Below are 19021 nucleotides of genomic sequence, written 5' to 3' on the forward strand. Positions count from 1 at the left end.
ACTGTGTATCTCCTGACCAATGAAGTGAACCCCAAACTTAGACTTAAATCTTACTTGATTGTCTAGTCTGACCACCCATGGACCAGTCCCACCTCACTGTTTCCACATTCCTGTTCCCTGTTGTCCTGCCTACTTTGACTGCCCCTTTCATCCATTTATCCATTTATCCATTTCTCATTTTCACACCAACACCAGAAAACCCTAAAATGAGGATTTCCTTCTGAACGTGCGCTCACAGGTCCCTCATCCATTTCTCAGTCCTCTCCATCAGCTTTTCCAAATGTAACCTGTTCCCTGGTAATAAGAGGTGTTCCCCATTGTGCCCAAACAGGATTAGACACTTATACACTATTGCGCTATGCTTGATCACTATGATACCTATGGGGTTACAATGCTCAGAAATCTCTCTACTAACTTGTTTCTGTGCCCAATTTATCACACCCTTCTGGACAACAACTGTGTCCAGTAGAACTGTTGTGTAGCCATTTTAGCCATAGTTTTATACACGTTATTTTAGCCAACTAGGCCTGCCGCTGTGCACTTTAACCTAGATATGTTTTATTTTAGCTTTGTTATATTATTTTAACAATAGCCACATTTGCGGTCTTGTTTTATTTTCTCTAGCTAGCTGTTCTTAGTCTAGGTCAGCACTGCGTTCTTAAACAAGACATTTCTTTCACTCTGTGCTTTTTTCAAGGTTGCAGTAAGATAGGCTGCCGGCAAAAGTGGTACGCTTTATCTCTAATGTTCACAGAAACATACACACTCTTACGTGGGGATCCTTTCTTGGAACATTAGCTGTTTTATTATAAAAACACTACTTCAACCCATGTACGTTAGAGGGAGATTCTAGCCAGATGACCACAACTGCATGCTGAGTGCTTTGCTGCAGCTGCTTATGTAGACTACAGGCCTCTTGCTCAGGTATATGGGATGATGTCTTCCTAGGGGAGCCTGAAGGGCAGAATTAGAGCTTAACATGCTGTGCTCTAACACAGCATAGATAGGAACTATTCTTGAAAAACGTAGTGACAACATGGTAGCGTTATTTTTGTGTCTGACTCTCCTTGTCACAAGTTTAATCCTGTCATGCTTTATCATCCTAGTTATTGCAATGCATGCTTTATTGTTTGAGATGCAGTTGCTTCAAAAAAACCTTATTGAACCTTACTCTGCCTCTGATTGTCCTTGCATATGTGAGACTAATGTAACTGAGAGAAACGGATGAGATCTGAGTAACCACGATTTCCCTGAGGAGTCATTTGTGTCATGCGCTCGGTTGCCCAAACATCCCTGCTCTTGGGTGGGGATGCGGCACTGCGAGTTAGCCAGAACAAAACCCGGATTCGGCCGACAGATGTCACCTGGTGTGGGATTAAACTCAGTCCCCCGCAACACAAGTGATTCTGCGGCCCGAATCCAGTAGTCTCATTATGATAACGAGAACCTACATGACAGAACAATGTCCTTTCTCATCTGTCCCACAGTATTCCCATCTTTCTTTTACATTTTCATCAGCTCCAGCCTTATGAACCAAATGGCAAAATACTTTGGTCCTCATTATGACAATGGTGGTAAAAACGCCTACCGCCCCAACGACTGCCACCAAAAGACTGTTGCAGCTGCTAAAAGACATCCGCTGTATTATGACCACAGCCGATTTCCACCAGAAGAATGTCGGAAACCCAGCTGTGGCCATGCCGGCGGATGGCGGTAAGGTGGCGCTGCTGCCAGCAGCAGCGCCACGCCAGTAGACCGCCGCCAGCTGTATTATAACCCATAATACGGCCTGACGGTGTTCTGTTGGCGGGCGCTGCTGGTGGCAGCAGCGCCCCGTCCCATCTCCTGCTGGAGGACCCCCTGCACATAGGTATGTTGGGTTTCTGACAGGAGAGGGTGTTGGGGGGTGTTGTGTGTGTGGGGGTGTGTGTGAAAGTTTGAGTATGCGTGGATGAGGGTGTGTGTTGCATGTTAAATGCGTGTGTGCATGTATGGAGGTGTGAGTGCGTGTATGTTGTGTTATGTGAATGCGTGTCTGGGTGTATGTTTGAAAGTGTGTGCGGATGTGTGTGTGAATGGATGTATGCATGCATGGATGCATGTGGGAATGGGAGTGTGTATGCGTGTGTGTGTGAAGGGGGCGGGAATGTAGGGGGTGGGGGGGCTTTGGAGAGGTATGGAAGGGTGGGGGGCTAATTGGAGGTGGAGGTGGGAAGACTCCTATCAGTGACAGAGAAGGAATTCCCTGTCACTGATAGTGCCTACCGCCATGGTTTTCGTGGCATTAAGGAAGCAATGAAAACCATGGCGGTAGGCAGGGCCATAATCCCGCAGGTGGAACAGTGACGGCCCCCGGGCTGGAGATGGATATCTCCAGTCCGGCGGCTGTTACCTCCGTGGTGGTCGGAGTGGTACATTGGTGGGTTGGTGTCAGCCAACCAGCCAATGTCATAATATGGCGATAAGTACCACCAGCCTGTTGGCAGTACTTACAGCCATATTATCACCGACCGCCACGGTCGTGATGACCCATTTTGTTCCTTTCTAGCTCACCCTGGATGGCACCGTTTCAGGGTAGAGAGTGGCGAATAAATGCGTCACTCTAACCCTGGAAGGGTTTTGTTTTGACTTGTACAGGGTGCTCCCTTGTGTCTGGACAAAGCTACATTTCTCAGATGAGCTATAATGATAGCGAAACACGTGTCAGGGTTTTCTTTTGCTCATTCCCGGTTGGCTTGGATGGTATTATATCAATCCTAAACTGTTATTCTGTTGGCCTGCTTCCAATCCCCTTCCTGTAGATCGTTAAAATGTTTAGCTGTGCTCTAGCTGTGGTCATTGTTTGTTGTGGCACACCAACTATCTACGATCCGTCTCCTCTCAGGGAAGATGGTAGACCCTATATGCCATTTGTTGCAGTAACACACAATATCATATACTACAAAGTCTGTTTTGCATGTGATCAACTTCGTTATTCTCCACCTTTTGTGCATACAGTTAAAGTGATCTCCTTTACATTTTGACTATAGTTATATGCTTTACATTGTCCACAGCACCTGAAACCACATACTTGTTCTAAACAATTCCCTGATTTAGATGGCAGGTAACTGTGAACCTACAGATCTCTCAAAGACGTATTCCTTTGAAAAGAAAGAGACAGTGGTGTCCCCACTTTCTCTTTTAAAATCAGATCACTCTTCAGTCATCCCATCTTCTCTTCAAAAAGTTTCTCAGCTGGTTAGATTGCTTAGTATATTTCATGATGAAACGGATTGGTTCATTTCAATTCTACTGCCAATAGTTCATTGGCAGTAGAATTGAAAAGTGTTTGTTCACTATTCATCTGATCTGCTCTGATACCCACTTTACTTCATGCATACTTTTTCAGTCTCTCAGTCATTTGGGTTTTAATCACCTGATAGTCTTCCTCTTTAGTACACTTTCCTTTGGCCCTAAGAATTACGCTGCAAGGTATACTTCATTTCAAATTTGGGGATGACTGCTTAATGCATGTAAAATGGAGATACCTGTCGTGGCTTTTCTGAAAAGTTTGGTGATAAAAGTATTGTTCTCAATGGACACTGTCAGGTCCAATAATTCTACACTCTTCTTACTATAATTTAAAGTGAATCTTAGATTAAAAGCGTGGCATATCTGAACACCATCTTGATGGAATCGAAGTCGAAAACGGAGACCATTTTTTTACTGAGAATACTGCAGTAAATGAGGGAATTGGGGAGTATCATAACAAATAAGTCTATCAAGATGGACACCAGAGAAAGAGCCCAAATGCATCTTAAGTATAGCCCAATGACAGAAGTGTGCAAAATATTTATTTTTTTGCAGTTGCCTGTGCCATGCACTGTTAACTGCCCCAGATATTATATCACACATGACATCTTCTATGACATCAGTGATAATATCTCTGTAACATTTGCAGTACAATCATTGATGAGAAAATTGTGAATGACGAAGGCGCAAGTTATAGTTACCTTAGGGCATGAGTTAACCTAACTATACTGTTCCTGTAATCTTTGTTTTTCAGGGATAATATATATATATATATATATATATATATATATATATATATATATATATATATATATGTATATATAAGTATATATATATATATATATACAGGTATATATATATAATAAAATGAAAACAAAGTTTACAGGGACATTATAGTTAGGCTCACATTTCACTTGTACAAAACCAGTGAAATTCAGCAGTTGCAGTTATCTGAGCTAACTATAACTTATGCCACCGCAATTACATCACTCATAACATGGTCAGTGACATCACTAATGACATCACTGATGACATCTGAAATGACATCACGGATGTCCCCAGCACTAGAGCCAAGGCTGAAGCAGAGTCTCAAGATGGCTGGCAGTACTTCCTGGTTGACGTCAGCCAGTCAGATCTCTGCACCAGATTGGGAGTATTTGTGAAGTCTTCATGACTCCATATATCTATATTTAATTTTCTTTTTAATATCTCAGAAAGTACTGAACAGATTTATACCAAACAAGAAAAAGTCCAAAAGCTACCTTTCTGCCAAATTTGTTGTAATTCCATCCAGCCGTTCTGACTGTAGTCCTATTCAAAATCCCTTTGGGAATTGTAATGGAAAACATAGTTTTTTTGACCCTCCCCCCACTTTCTCGGCCCGAGCTTGCCGGAGCACCCCAAAACTTCTCATGTACAACAAGATTCACAGGAACACTTTTTGTGGAAAAGTTTGTGAAGATTTGTTAAACGGCATCAAAGATAAAGGTAAGTCAAAAATGCTTTTTCTATAGAACTATGGTCCTACAACTACATACTGGTAACCACGAGTAGGTATGTGTGTGTGTGTGTATATATATATATATATATATATATATAGCTAGCTATGCTCATTTAGCACTACAGTGCAAAAATCAAATTCACATTTATTACCAAAGTACAGCAAAACCACATGAGGAAAATCTTTTTACTGCCTCACGGATTACACGTAATAACTACTTTACACAGGGAAACAACTCTCCTGTAGTCACAATATCACTTCAGTGTGAATTTACCTTTCTCTGCAAATTTGACCCCTTAAATCCTGGTTTTGGTTGAATAACTTTGTTAAAGCAAATACACATGAAAAAATGCCATTGCAAAAGCCACAAATGCAGATGGGCGGAGAATAAAATGGACGTTGTAGGAAGCTGGCTCTGTATATACTATCTCAAAGTGAGAGATAGTGTGCACAGAGTGCAGGAGTTCCCCAAGAGGCTTGACAGAGGCAATAATAGATAATACTAATGCTCTATTAGTGGTAGTGTGGTTGAGCAGATAGGCTTATCAGAGGGTAGTGTTTAGGATTTGTTGTACACACACAGGCAATAAATGAGAACACACACTCAATGACTTAACTCCAGGCCAATAGGTTTTTATAGATAAAAAAAATATTTTCTTAATTTATTTTAGAACCACAAGAGTCAAATTGCAGGTAAGTACATTAAATGTATGGTACTTTGCATATGTATAGATAAAACTTTGAATAAAAACTGTAATGTACACAGTTTGGCATAAAATGGCGATAAGCTATTTTAAAAGTGGACACACTGCAAAATTCAACAGTTCCAGGGGTAGTTAAGTACAGGTTAGTTTTTGAGGTAAGTAAAGCACTTACAAGTTCAGTCTCCGGGGCATAGGCAGCCCAACATTGGGGGTTCAAGTTAAACAGCCAGCACCAGCAACACAGGGCCAGGTGCAGAGGTCAAAGAGGGGCCCAAATAACATAGGTGCCTATGGAGACAGGGGGTGCTCCGGTTCCAGTCTGCTAGCAGGTAAGTACCTGCGTCCTCGGGGAGCAGACTATGGGGGTTTTGTAGAGCACTGGGGGTGGGGTCCCAAGTAGGCACACAAAGTACACCCTCAGCGGCTCAGGGGCGGCTGGGTGCAGTGGGCTAACAAGGCGCCGGGTTTGTGAGAGAAATCAATGGATTGACCCGGGGGTCACTCAATCGTTGCAGGCAGGGCACAGGGGGGCTTCTCAGGCCAGCCACCGACTAGGCAAGGGTGAGGGCCTCCTGCTGGTCACTGCTGCACTGGTGGTTGGGTCTTCATGGGCCTGGGGGCTGCGGGTTCAGTGCTTCTTCCAGGCGTCAGGTTTCTTTTCACCGGGCAGTTGCGGTCAGGGGGGTCCTCAGGATTCCCTCTGCAGGCATCGTTGTGGGGGTGCAGAGAGGATGGCCCAGGGTGGACACGTTGTCGGAGTCACCTGGGGGTCCTCTCTGCGTCATGGGTTTCTCTGGACACGGGCCAGGGGAGTTGGGTGCAGAGTGGCGGGGACTCACGCTTCTGGAGTGAGGTGGGAGTCTCTTTAAAGATGGTTTCTTCTTGCTTGTTTAGACAGGGCCGCTGTCCACGGGAGTTTCTTGGTCCTTTGGTCCTTAGGGCAGTCCTCTGAGTCAGCAGAGGTCTCTGAGCCCGCAGGTTGTGCCGCTGGTGCAGGTTCTTTGAAGTTGGAGACAGGCCGGTAGGGCTGGGGCCAAAGCAGTTGTTGTCTTCTTTCTTCTCTGTGGGGGTTTTCCGCTAGGCAGTCCTTTTTCTTTGTAGGTCATCAGGAATCTGAAGTCCTGGGTTCAGGGTCAGCCCTAAATACTGAATGTAGGGGTGTGTTAGGGTCACAGGGCAGTAGCCAATGGCTACTGTCCTTGAGGGTGGCTACACCCTCCTTGTGCTCCTTCCCTCTAGGGAGGGGGGCACATCCTATCCGTATTGGGCTAAATCCTCCAAAACAAATTGGAGGATTTTCCAAGGAAGGAGTCACTTCAACTCTGGTCACCCTAGGGGTGGACCTGGCTCAGGGCATGACTCCTCCTTGTTTTTCTCATTATCTCCCAGGAATTGCTGCCAAAAGTGGGGGCTGTGTCCGGGGGGCGGGCATCTCCACTAGCTGAAGTGCCTTGGGGCATTGTAACATGAAGCCTGAGCCTTTGAGGCTCACTGCTATGTGTTACAGTTCCTGCAGTGGGGAGGTGTGAAGCACCTCCACCCAGTGCAGGCTTTGTTACTGGCGTCAGACAGCACAAAGGCTCTCACATCAGGGGGTCAGAAACTCATCTCTCAGTGGCAGGCTGGCACAGACCAATCAGTCCTGCACTGAAGGATTGGGTAAAATACAAGGGGCATCTCTTAGATGCCCTCTGTGTGCATTGTTTAATAAATCCAACACTGCCATCAGTGTGGGTTTATTATTCTGAGAAGTTTGATACCAAAATCCCCAGTTTTCAGTGTAGCCATTATGGAACTATGGAGTTCGTTTTGACAAAGTCCCACACCATATATTTAATATGGCCACACTGTACTTACAATGTCTAAGAATAGATGTAGACGCTGTAGGGGCATATTGCTCATGCAGCTATGCCCTCACCTGTCGTATAGTGCACCCTGCCTTAAGGCTTTAAGGTCTCCTAGAGGGTTGACTTACCTATGCCAGAGGCAGTATTTTGTGTGAATGGCATCCTGAGGGGGATGCCATGTCGACTTTGCCCTTTTCTCTCCACCAACACACACAGGGGGTTATTACAACTTTGGAGGAGGTGTTAATCCATCCCAAAAGTGACGGTAAAGTGACGGATATACCACCAGCCGTATTACGAGTTCCATAGGATATAATGGACTTGTAATACGGCTGGTGGTATATCCGTCACTTTACCGTCACTTTTGGGACGGATTAACACCTCCTCCAAAGTTGTAATAACCCCCACAATCTGCAATGGCAGTGTGGATGTGTTAGGTGAGGGGTCCCTTAGGGTGACACAACACATGCTGCAGCCCTTAGGCACCTTCCCTGGTCAGAGGGCCCTCGGTATCACTGGTACCTTTTACAAGCGACTTATCTGTGTTCCAGGGGTGTGCCAATTGTGGAAACAACAGTACATTTTTAGGCAAAGAACACTAGTGTTGCGGCCTGGTTAGCAGGGTCCTAGCACACTCTCAGTCAAGTCAGCATCAATATCAGGCAAAAAGTGTGGAGGGGGGTAACTGCAACAAGGAGCCATTTTCCTACAGATGTGTTTTTTTAATTGATTTATTACCATGTTGTGGGGGCACAATGAGTTACCTAAGCCTTCATCTCTCCTGACTCAAGGCCTCTCCCCAATTTCTGGAATGATAACACATTTCATATTACACTCTGCATATCTATTTATCTGTCTATCTATCTATCTACCTTCAGTGTGCAAACCTTCATATTAAATATTTGCTATTGGTTTCAACACACATATTGTACAGAAAATACAGCTTCATTGTGAATTTTTTCTCATAATTCATTCTTGAATTAGTTTGCAGGTCATTTAGCACCCCCAAGCAAAAAACTGGTAAACAGATAGTTAACACATTGTTTGTTTTTTCAGTCATTGCTGAGAAAAAAAGCTTTCACTCTGATAGTGCTGCTTTCCGAACATTTTAGAATATGGGTTTCAATTCCTTAGAATGTGCACTGCATTTAAAATTTGACATATAACAATACATACTGTTGCATACAGTTTTTTTAAATACATTATCTATATATTACTATATTATCTGCAACAATAACCATTCTCAAAACAGTAACAGACATATCTGCAGCTTCAGACAAACAATGAATACTAAAAAGGTGATGTTCAAATGCTCCAAATCCCTCTAAGAAGTGACAAATTCAATGAGTAGATCAAGTAATAAAAATATTACATAACGAGTAACGTGTATAATGATCATGTATTGCATCTTGGGGCTTAGGTGACTGAAGGCTATGCACAGCGAGCACTGGGAATAAGTGTATCATAAAAAGAAAGACTATAATATAAAAACATGAAGACTGAACGAGAAATGCCATGAGTCTCACACAACACACCCCATAACCAGTGGCGGCCACTGGTCAACGGAGGTGGAAGGGTGGGTGGTGGTATTAAAAAAAAAAAATGAGAAAAACATACCTCTATGTTGGGAGAGACGGTTCCGTCTCTTCCTCCGTCCTCCTCGGACTTCCAGAAGCACAAGGCTTCCAGACTCCCTTCCAATCACGACGATGATGTCAACAGAATGACCGCAGCATCGTGACTGATCTGAGCGCCCTGCTTCGGTGCTCAGGCAGGGAGTAGGGCCCTGTGCACTTTCTCCTCCCGGCTGTTCAATACAGCCGGGTGGTTAAGTGTACTCACCACTCTGTCTCCACCCCTCCTCCAGCCCTGCCAGCCCTAACCTGGCTCCCAGAGGAAAAATAAAATGATAATACAGTTATGTTATTATCATTTCATTTTTCCTTTTCGTCCACTGCAAAAAGCAGTGGGGCGACGCTCCTCTGCCTTAGAGGAGGAGCCGCCGCAGCCGATAACTGAGTTCCCCCACCATGCACAAAACATCAAATTGCAACGGACACTGGAAGCAAGCTGTTAGACCTGACAGCCTTAGGGTGGTCACCCCTAACTTTTTGCATGCCTCCCTCCACTTTTTGGACACTGTTTTTGCTGGCTTTTAGACTCTGCGCACTTTACCACTACTAACCAGTGCTAAAGTGCATATGCTCTCTCCCTTTAAACATGGTAACTTTGGATCATACCTGATTGGACTATTTAATTTACTTATACGTCCCTAGTAGAGTGCACTATATGTGCCTGGGGCCTGTAGATTAAATGCAACTAGTGGGCCTCCAGCACTGGTTGTGCCACCCACTTAAGTAGCCCCTTTACCTTGTCTCAGGCCTGCCATTGCAAGGCCTGTGCGTGCAGTTTCACTGTCACCTCAACTTGGCATTTAAAAGTACCTGCCAAGCCTAAACCTCCCCTTTCTCCACATATAAGTCACCTCTAATGTGTGCCCTAGGTAACCCCTAGAGCAGGGTGCTGTGTGGGTGAAAGGCAGGACATGTACCTGTGTAGTTTACATGTCCTGGTAGTGTAAAACTCCTAAATTTTTTTTTGCACTACTGTGAGGCCTGCTCCCTTCATAGGCTAACATTGGGGCTGCCCTCAAACAGTATTGAATTGGTAGCTGCTGATTTGAAAGGAGTAGGAAAGTCATATTTAGTATGGCCAGAATGGTAATACCAAATCCTGCTGACTGGTGAAGTTGGATTTAATATTACTATTCTAGAAATGCCACTTTTAGAGAGTGAGCATTTCTTTGCACTTAAATCTTTCTGTGCCTTACAATCCACGCCTGGCTGGGCTTGGTTGACAGCTCCTTGTGCATTCACTCAGACACACCCCAAACACAGGGTACTCAGCCTCACTTGCATACATCTGCATTTTGAATGGGTTTACCTGGGCTGGGAGGGTGGAGAGCCTGCTCTCACACAAAGGACTGCCATACCCCCTACTGGGACCCTGGCAGACAGGATTGAACTGAAAGGGGACCTGGTGCACTTCTTAGCCACTCTTTGAAGTCTCCCCCACTTCAAAGGCACATTTGGGTATAAAACAGGGCCTCTGCCCTACCTCATCAGACACTTGCTGGATAAGAAACCTGAACCAGAACCTGCATCCTGCCAAGAAGAACTGCCTGGCTGCCTAAAGGACTCCTGACTGCTTTCTACAAAGGACTGCTGCCTTGCTGTTGCCCTGCTGCCTTGCTGAACTCTTGTCTGGCTGTAAAAGTGCTCTCCTAGGGCTTAGATAGAGCTTGCCTCCTGTTCCCTGAAGTCTCAGGATCAAAAAGACTTCTCTTTTTCATTTGGACTCTTCGTGCGCTAAAAATGTCGACGCACAGCTTGCTCCGCTGTGAGAAAATCACCGCACACCGACGTTGATCGACGCAACACCTTCGGGGCGACCGGAACTTCGATGCACAACCTCGCAAGGACAACGCCGCCTGACTTCCAGAGGGGAAATCGACGCAACGCCTGCCATGAGACCGAGAATTCCACGCACAGCCTCCCGGAACGACGCGCAGCCGGAAAACAAGCCGAAGAATCCACGCACAGACCCCGGGACATCTGGTAATCCCACGACCCACAGAAAGAGACTGTCCGTGCACCGGAAAAAGACGAACGACTTCCCCACGTGAAAAATAACGACGCAAGTCCGTGTGTGCAGGGGAGAAATTGACGCACACATCATTTTTCTACATATCTCTTCTTCTGCGGCCCTTTGTGGAGATTTTCCACTTTAAACCAGGTACTTTGTGCTTGAAAGAGACTTTGTTTGCTTTTTAAAGACTTAAGACACTTTGAGGGTCATTCTGACCCTGGCGGCCGGTGGCCGCCAGGGCCACCGACCACGGGAGCACCGCCAACAGGCTGGCGGTGCTCCCACGAGCATTCTGACCGCGGCGGTTCAGCCGCGGTCAGAAGCGGAAAGTCAGCGGTCTCCCGCTGACTTTCCGCTGCTCGTGTGAATCCTCCATGGCTGCGGAGCGCGCTCCGCAGCCATGAGGATTCCGACCCCCCCTGCCGCCATGAACAGGATGGCGGTAGGGGGGGCGCGGGGCCCCTGGGGGCCCCTGCCGTGCCCATGCCAATGGCATGGGCACGGCAGGGGCCCCCGTAAGAGGGCCCCGCAAAGTATTTCAGTGTCTGCCTTGCAGACACTGAAATACGCGACGGGTGCCACTGCACCCGTCGCACCTTCCCACTCCGCCGGCTCGATTACGAGCCGGCATCCTCGTGGGAAGGTCGTTTTCCCCTGGGCTGGCGGGCGGTTTTTCAGCAACCGCCCGCCAGCCCAGGGGAAAACTTGTAATACCCGCCGCGGTCTTTTGACCGCGGCGCGGTATTTTGGAGGGCGGCATCCTGGCGGGAGGCCTCCGCCGCCCGCCAGGGTCATAATGAGGCCCTTTATGTCACTTTTCAGTGATATCTCTACAATTTCACATTGCATCTTTATTCGTTTTAACCTGCAATTATTCAGATAAATATTATATATTTTTCTAAACACTGTGTGGTGTATTTTTGTGGTGCTATATGGTGTTATTGTATGATTTATTGCACAAATACTTTACACATTGCCTTCTGAGTTAAGCCTGACTGCTCATGCCAAGCTACCAGAGGGTGGGCACAGGATAATTTTGGATTGTGTGTGACTTACCCTGACTAGAGTGAGGGTTCTTGCTTGGACAGAGGATAACCTGACTGCCAACCAAAAACCCCATTTCTAACACAAGCAATCAACAAGAAGTAAAGATGGTGGACGATCTGAGTTATGGCATGCATTGTGAGCATGCATTGTTTGCCTTGCATACCATAATGAATTGAAAAACTTTTTAAAACTTGATGGTGATTGGATGCCACAGATACAGACTGTAGCAGAAAGCTTAGCTAATGACCCAATACTAGATCCTGCAGATCCTAGTCATATACTCTGAGCCCACACCACCCCCATCTCATAATGACGAAAAGGGTGATGATAACTCAGTGTATCTTGGCAAATCATGTCATTTGACTTTTCATAATGGTGTGTGTATATATGTAGAAAAGTCCCACTGTTGGCATGATCACTCCCACTTTTTGCCTAGTGTCGATGCCAGCTTTGATTGGAAGTATGCTGGGAACCTGCAAACCAGGCCCCAGCACCAGTGTTCTTTCCCTAAAATTGTACCTTTGTTTCCACAATTGGCACAGCCCTGGCACACAGTTAAGTCCCTTGTAAAAGGTTCCCCTGGCACCAAGGGCCTTGTGGCCAGGGAAGGTGCGTAGGGGCTGCAGCGTGTATTATGCCATCCTCAGGGACCCCTCACTCAGTGCATGCACACTGCTTTGCAGCTTGTGTGTGCTGGTGGGGAGAAAAGACATGGCACTCCCCTCAGAGTGCCACGCCTACAAACCACTGCCCGTGGCATAGGTAAGTCACCCCTCTAGCAGGCCTTACAGCCCTACGGCAGGGCGCACTATACCACAGGTGAGGGCATAGCTGCATGAGTACTATGCCCCTACAGTATCTAAGTCAATTCTTAGACATTGTAAGTGCAGGGTAGCCATACTGAGTATATGGTCTGGGTGTTTGTCATTATGAATGCCACAGCACCATAATGGCTTCACTGAATACTGAGAAGTTTGGTATCAAACTTCCCAGCTCAATAAACCCATACTGATGCCAATGTGGGATTTACTGAGATATGCACACATCTTAGAGATGCCCCCTGTATGTTAGCCCAACTGCTAGTGCAAGGCTGACAGGTCTGTGCCTGCCACTTCCAGACGAGTTTCTGACCACATGGGGTGAGTGCCTCTGTGTACTCTGTGGTCAGAAACAAAGCCTGTCCTTGGTGGAGGTGCTTCACACCTCCCCCCGCAGGAACTGTAACACCTGGCGGTGACCCTCAAAGGCTCAAGCCTGGTATTACAATGCCCCAGGGCACTCCAGATAGTGGAGATGCCCGCCCCTCGGACAAGCCCCCACTTTTTGGTGGCAAGTCCGGAGGGATAATGAGAAAAACAAGGAGTCACCCTCTCAGCCAGGTCCACCCCTAAGGTGACAAGAGCTAAAGTGACCCCCTCTTTGAGAAATCCTCCATCTTGCTGTAGAGGATTAGGACCAATAGGGATAGGAATGTGCTCCCCTCCTCAGAGGAAGTGGGCACAAGGAGGGTGTAGTCACCCTCAGGGACAGTAGCCATTGGCTACTGCCCTCTAACCCTAACACACCCTTAAATTTACTATTTAGGGGCGACCCTGAACCCAGCTCTTCAGATTTCTGATGATCTCACAAGAAGAAGAAGGACTGCAGAAGACTCTGCAACTGAAAAGCGACGCGCTCAGCAGGACCAGCAACCCCTGAAAAGCCTCCAGGGTACTGCCTGCATCACTGAGGACCTAGAACACCTATGGGCAGCGGCTGTGCCAAACAAGAAGAAAAGACATCCATCTTTAAAGGGACTCCCGCCTCACTCCAGAAGCGTGAGTCCCTAACACTCTGCCCCCGACACTCCCGACCTGTGTCCAGAGAAACCAACTATCCAGAGAGGACCCCCAGGCGACTCCGACTACGTGTCTACCCTGGGCTGACCTCCCTGCACCCCCATGATGACGCCTGCAGAGGGAATCCCAAGGGCCCCCCTGACCACGACTGCCAGGGACGAAGATATCCGATGCCAGGAAAAAGCACTGCACCCGCAGCCCCCAGGGGCGTGAGAAACCGACCACCGGTTCAGCAATGAACAGCAGGCGGCCCACACCCTTGCTCAGTTGGTGGCTTGCCCGAGAGGCCCCCCTGTGCCCAGCCTGCAGCACCTAAGTGACTCCTGGATCCCTCCATTAGGTTCTATTGAGAACCTGACACCCTGTTTGCACACTGCACCTGGCTGCCCCTGTGCCGCTGAGGGTGTAGTTTGTGTGCCTACTTGTGGCCCCTCCAGTACTCCCCCAACCCCCCCCTAGTCTGCCCTCCGACAACCAGGGGACTTACCTGCCAGCAGACCAGAAACAGAGTACCCCCATCTCCATAGGCGCCCATGTTATTTTGGCTCCTGTTTGACCTTTGCACCTGACCAGCCCTGTGTTGCTGGTGCTGGGTGTTTGGGGTTGCCTTGAACCCCCACAGTGGACTACCTATACCCCGAAGATTGAACCCATAAGTGTGGTACTTACCTCTGAAACTGTATTGTACTTACCTCCCCCAGGAACTGTTGAAAATTGCAGTGTCCACTTTTAAAATAGCTTTTTGCCATTTTAATGAAAACTGTGTACAATATTGAATCTATTCAAAGTCTCAACTATTACTATGCAAAGTACCTTTCATTTAATGTACTTACCTGCTAAATGAATCTTGTGGTTCTAAAAATAAATTAACGAAAGCATATTTTTTTGTATACAAACCTATTGGCCTGGAGTTAAGTCATTGATTGTGTGTTTTCACTTATTGCTTGTGCGTGTACCACAAATGCTTGACACAACCCTCTGATAAGCCTAACTGCTCGACCTCACTACCACAAAAAGAGCATTAGTATTATCTATTATTGCCTCTGTCAAGCTTCTTGGGGAACCTCTGGACTCTGTGCACACTGTATCTCATTTTGATATACTATATACAGAGCCAGCTTCCTACAATATATATATATATATATATATATATATATATATAATGCCTGCAATACAGTCTATCCGAACAAATCGCAGATTCTCCACTTCCTGCCTACACTCGTTGTCTTCACAGATGCAAAAGATCTCAGATTAGGCCATTTCCTGCCACAGCCAACATAGGAAATCAGAATGAAATCATAAAAGCAATTACTAACATAATAAAGAAACCTGCAGAGCTTATTAGAGCTTCCACCCTAATACAAATTATAAACCATGCGCTTCATCTTTCACACATCTTTATCCATCACACCGTGAAGTGTGCGTCCCATAATACGATAACTGCACCTCGTCGTCATCACGCATGATGTGGAAACACTTAAAGGCTCAAAGACAACACATATCCTACCACACACTCACACACTGGAGCGTGCTGCCCATGTAGAAAGTACTCCAGCACTCGACATAGGGAGAGTAAGAACTGTACAAATTATAAAATTCAATACAGCAATGCAGTATGTAAACAGAAACATTATTACTTTATGTAAATGCATTACAAGAATGAAAAAGTGTCTATCTGATTCGCAAACCTACTACATTTAGAACATACACAGACTGTATAACCCTATGTCTGGGTACTGTATGCATTGTAGAAAGCATAAACAAATTAGAAAAAAGTGTGGACTATTTAAAAAATAATATCATTTTATTTCATTAAGTTATTTTTCTGGGGCTAGCTCTCTATACTTTACACATCCAGTAACAGAAATGTTGGTGTACTTTGCCATTCCATCAGTGGGAATCGATGATCCATGTGCAAAGTACAAGACCCAAAACTATTTTTATTTTTAGGCTCCTTATGGGTTTCCCCAGACTGTGTCTATTTTATACTACACTGTATTCCCTTTAGCCAATATCTCCAACATCCTCACCTCATCCAGGCAAATGTATGGACAAAAGCATAGTTAAATGGTGTTTATCCCTGGTTACCAGTGTGTAACCGTTCCACAGGTGCTGTGGTTTGTGCATGACCATAAACGCAGGACTCCCCCCTTTTATCAATATCAACATGTAAGCACTATTTTAAACCTTGGAGGAGAGAACTGACAGCTTCCGCCCTACCAAGTTACAAATATCACTATCCAGCAACCAAATACAAGGTGGTGCTGTCTCCACCAGGTGGTGTTATGACCGCCTATGCCACTGCAAATGGCCTTCAAGCTCTCAGGCACGTAAGAATGAAGTAGGAAGGATGGTGGCAGTGAGGCGCACCTGCTCAGACCCAGTAAAAGCAGTCTCATGGATCGGAGAGCACCCCCAGGGATACTCTTGTTATGCCTGAGCCCACAGGCACCATAGTAATTCCTAGGATTACCATCCCTCAGTTGGGTAAGCACTCACCAACACTCACCAACACCAATGGGAAGTTTCAGAGAGTCCCTTGCTGATACTATGCACTTAGGTGGTACTGCCAGGGGAATCTCCAGGATTCCTCCTTTTTCGTGGAGCAGTAGCACACACAAGGGAAGATAATCATTACTATTTCCGTTCTGCCTTAGGACCTCTGGATCCGGGGAATCTCAGGGATTCTTTTCCACACGGCACAGCACTGTAAGGTGGACGGTGATGGTCAATCCCGGGAATTTTCCAGGGCCCAGGATTTGACAAATGTTCGAACAGGAACATAAGCAGTGAAGGTGTCTGCAGCATCATATTGATATCCATGAGCCACAGCCAGGCCACATCCGTAATTGAGCACAATTACTTCTAATAATAGTAGTGAGATAATTAGGCCCAGGTAGAGGTGGTGTGCCCACTAAAGTCTAAACAAGGGCTTTAGAGTTCCTTTCCCATTAGGTGAAGTTTGGTTGCACAATTATAATATGGCAATTTTCACCATACACTGAACTGGGCTTTACTGAGAAGGTGGTTTGGCAGACTGGTGGCAGAAGCCGGACAGGAACATGGTGGGTGTGTTGCAGACTGGAGGCAGAAGCCGGACAGGAACATGGTGGGTGTGATATGCAAAGCAGTTGGTTGTGGAGTAAGACAAGCCAGGTGTACCATGGTATGGGCTTGAAATGGGGGTGGGGAAAGTTTGTCAAATAAAAGTAAAAGGCTAATCAAGAAGGTGGAAAGGTGGAGGGTCTGCAAGAAGTAACAGAAGAGAGCTGGGTGGGCCTCCCAGGCCGGCAGCATAATGTATACAAAGGTAGGCTGAAGTAGCAACAGGCAGTAATGGCACAAGGACTACAGGACAAGAGCCATGGCAGTCAAGAAAAAGAAGCGCTCTAGATGGAATGAACAATAAAGTAAGAAAATGGAAATAATAATGTTGGCTGAAGAAAATTAAGTCAATAGTTTTGTTGGGATTACCATTTTTCAGGCTAAATTGTTGTTGCAAACTTAGGCCCAGATGTAGGTAGAAATGGTTTTGCGACTCGCAATTTGCGAATCGCAAAACCATATGCACAATGGTGTCCCTGACACCACCTGCGAATCGCAAGGGGGTCGCAAAGACCCACCTCATTCATATTAATGAGGTGGGTCGCAATTTGCGACCCCCTTGCGAGTCCCTGCACTCCAAGGGATGGTGGCCTGCTGGAGACAGCAGACCACCATGTCTGTGACTGCTTTTTTAATAAAGCAGTTTTTTTGTATTTTTTTGTATTGCAGCCCGTTTTCCTTAAAGGACAATGAGTTGCAATACACTCGGGAAAATGAAACCATTTGGTTTCATTTTTTTCAGAGTAGGCAGCCTGCCCTGAAAAAATATTTTTGGCGCCATTCACAAAGGGGAAGGGGTCCCCTGAGGACCCCTTCCCTTTTGCAAATGAGTTAGCACCCACTTCACCTGGGTGCTAACTGCGAATTGCTTTGCCACCACGTTTGTGGTCACAAAGCAATTCTGCATCGTGGTGCGAATCGCAAATAGGAAGGGGAACATCCCTTCCTATTTGCGAGTCGCATTCCCATTTTGCGAGTCGGTACCGACTCGCAAAATGGGATGGTGCATCACGATGCGCATTTTTGCATGGCACAAACTGCGAATTTTGCAGTTTGCCCCATGGAAAACGCTTCCTACATCTGGCCCTTAGTGACATATTTTCAAGAAATTATGCATTGCTGTGTTGCAGCAGTGATGCATCAAAAACAGTTGCGATGCACAGGAATCCGTTACAACACCATGGATGTGCCATGTATATAATATGGGGCACCATGGCACAAGGACCAAGGTGCATCAAAAATCCTGACGCATCTGTGGGAGCTTTGACATAATTATTCTGCCCCAAAAGTGGCGCATCACTGAAGTTGGCCTCAGAACTGACACAACTTCAGCGATGTCAAAATTTAGAGGTGCTGCATCAGTTTGAAATGACGCAAGTAGCCTAATGTTTTAGAACCATTGTAAAAGACTGTAAAATAGTGGAATATCACCATCTACACTTTTACATTGGTCCTGGATGTAGGAGTGTATGCAGGCAGTATGTCTATGTGTCACATTACAGTGGGCATAATGTACTCATGTGTATGTAGAGACCTGCATATGTATGATTCAGTGAGTGACAGCGTAATGTAGGGGAATACAAGTATATGTTGGAATGTGAAGTGGAAATACATGTATTCCCTACCTTATATGTGTACTTACCTGTTTTCCTTTCGGAGTTCACAGACCTGAACTTGAGGACTCCTTCCTCCATTGATAAGTGACAATCCTAGCCTGTCCCTTGGAAACCATACACAACGTCATGTAGCCTTGCTGCAGAGGATAACGGAATCATAGGTGCTGTGGTCCCAGCTTGATCAAGGGGTCCTACGCCATGATTGCCATGAGTGGACCCACTACTTGTAGAGGGGGAGTGAAATACAGACATATTCTACTGTGTAAAGTGACTTCAGCTGGTCAGATCAATATTGAAAAGCCACTGCATCATTGTTATGGCTGGGTTAAGCAGGGATAGGATTTTTTATGTATTTTGGTCATTTGCCAATGATGCGTCACTTTCCCAAAAACTTGTAAGTATGGATGCGTCAGTTCTACATGGG

This window comes from Pleurodeles waltl, chromosome 7 (genome assembly GCF_031143425.1).
Source record: "Pleurodeles waltl isolate 20211129_DDA chromosome 7, aPleWal1.hap1.20221129, whole genome shotgun sequence".
In the NCBI taxonomy this organism is placed as follows: Eukaryota; Metazoa; Chordata; class Amphibia; order Caudata; family Salamandridae; genus Pleurodeles; species Pleurodeles waltl.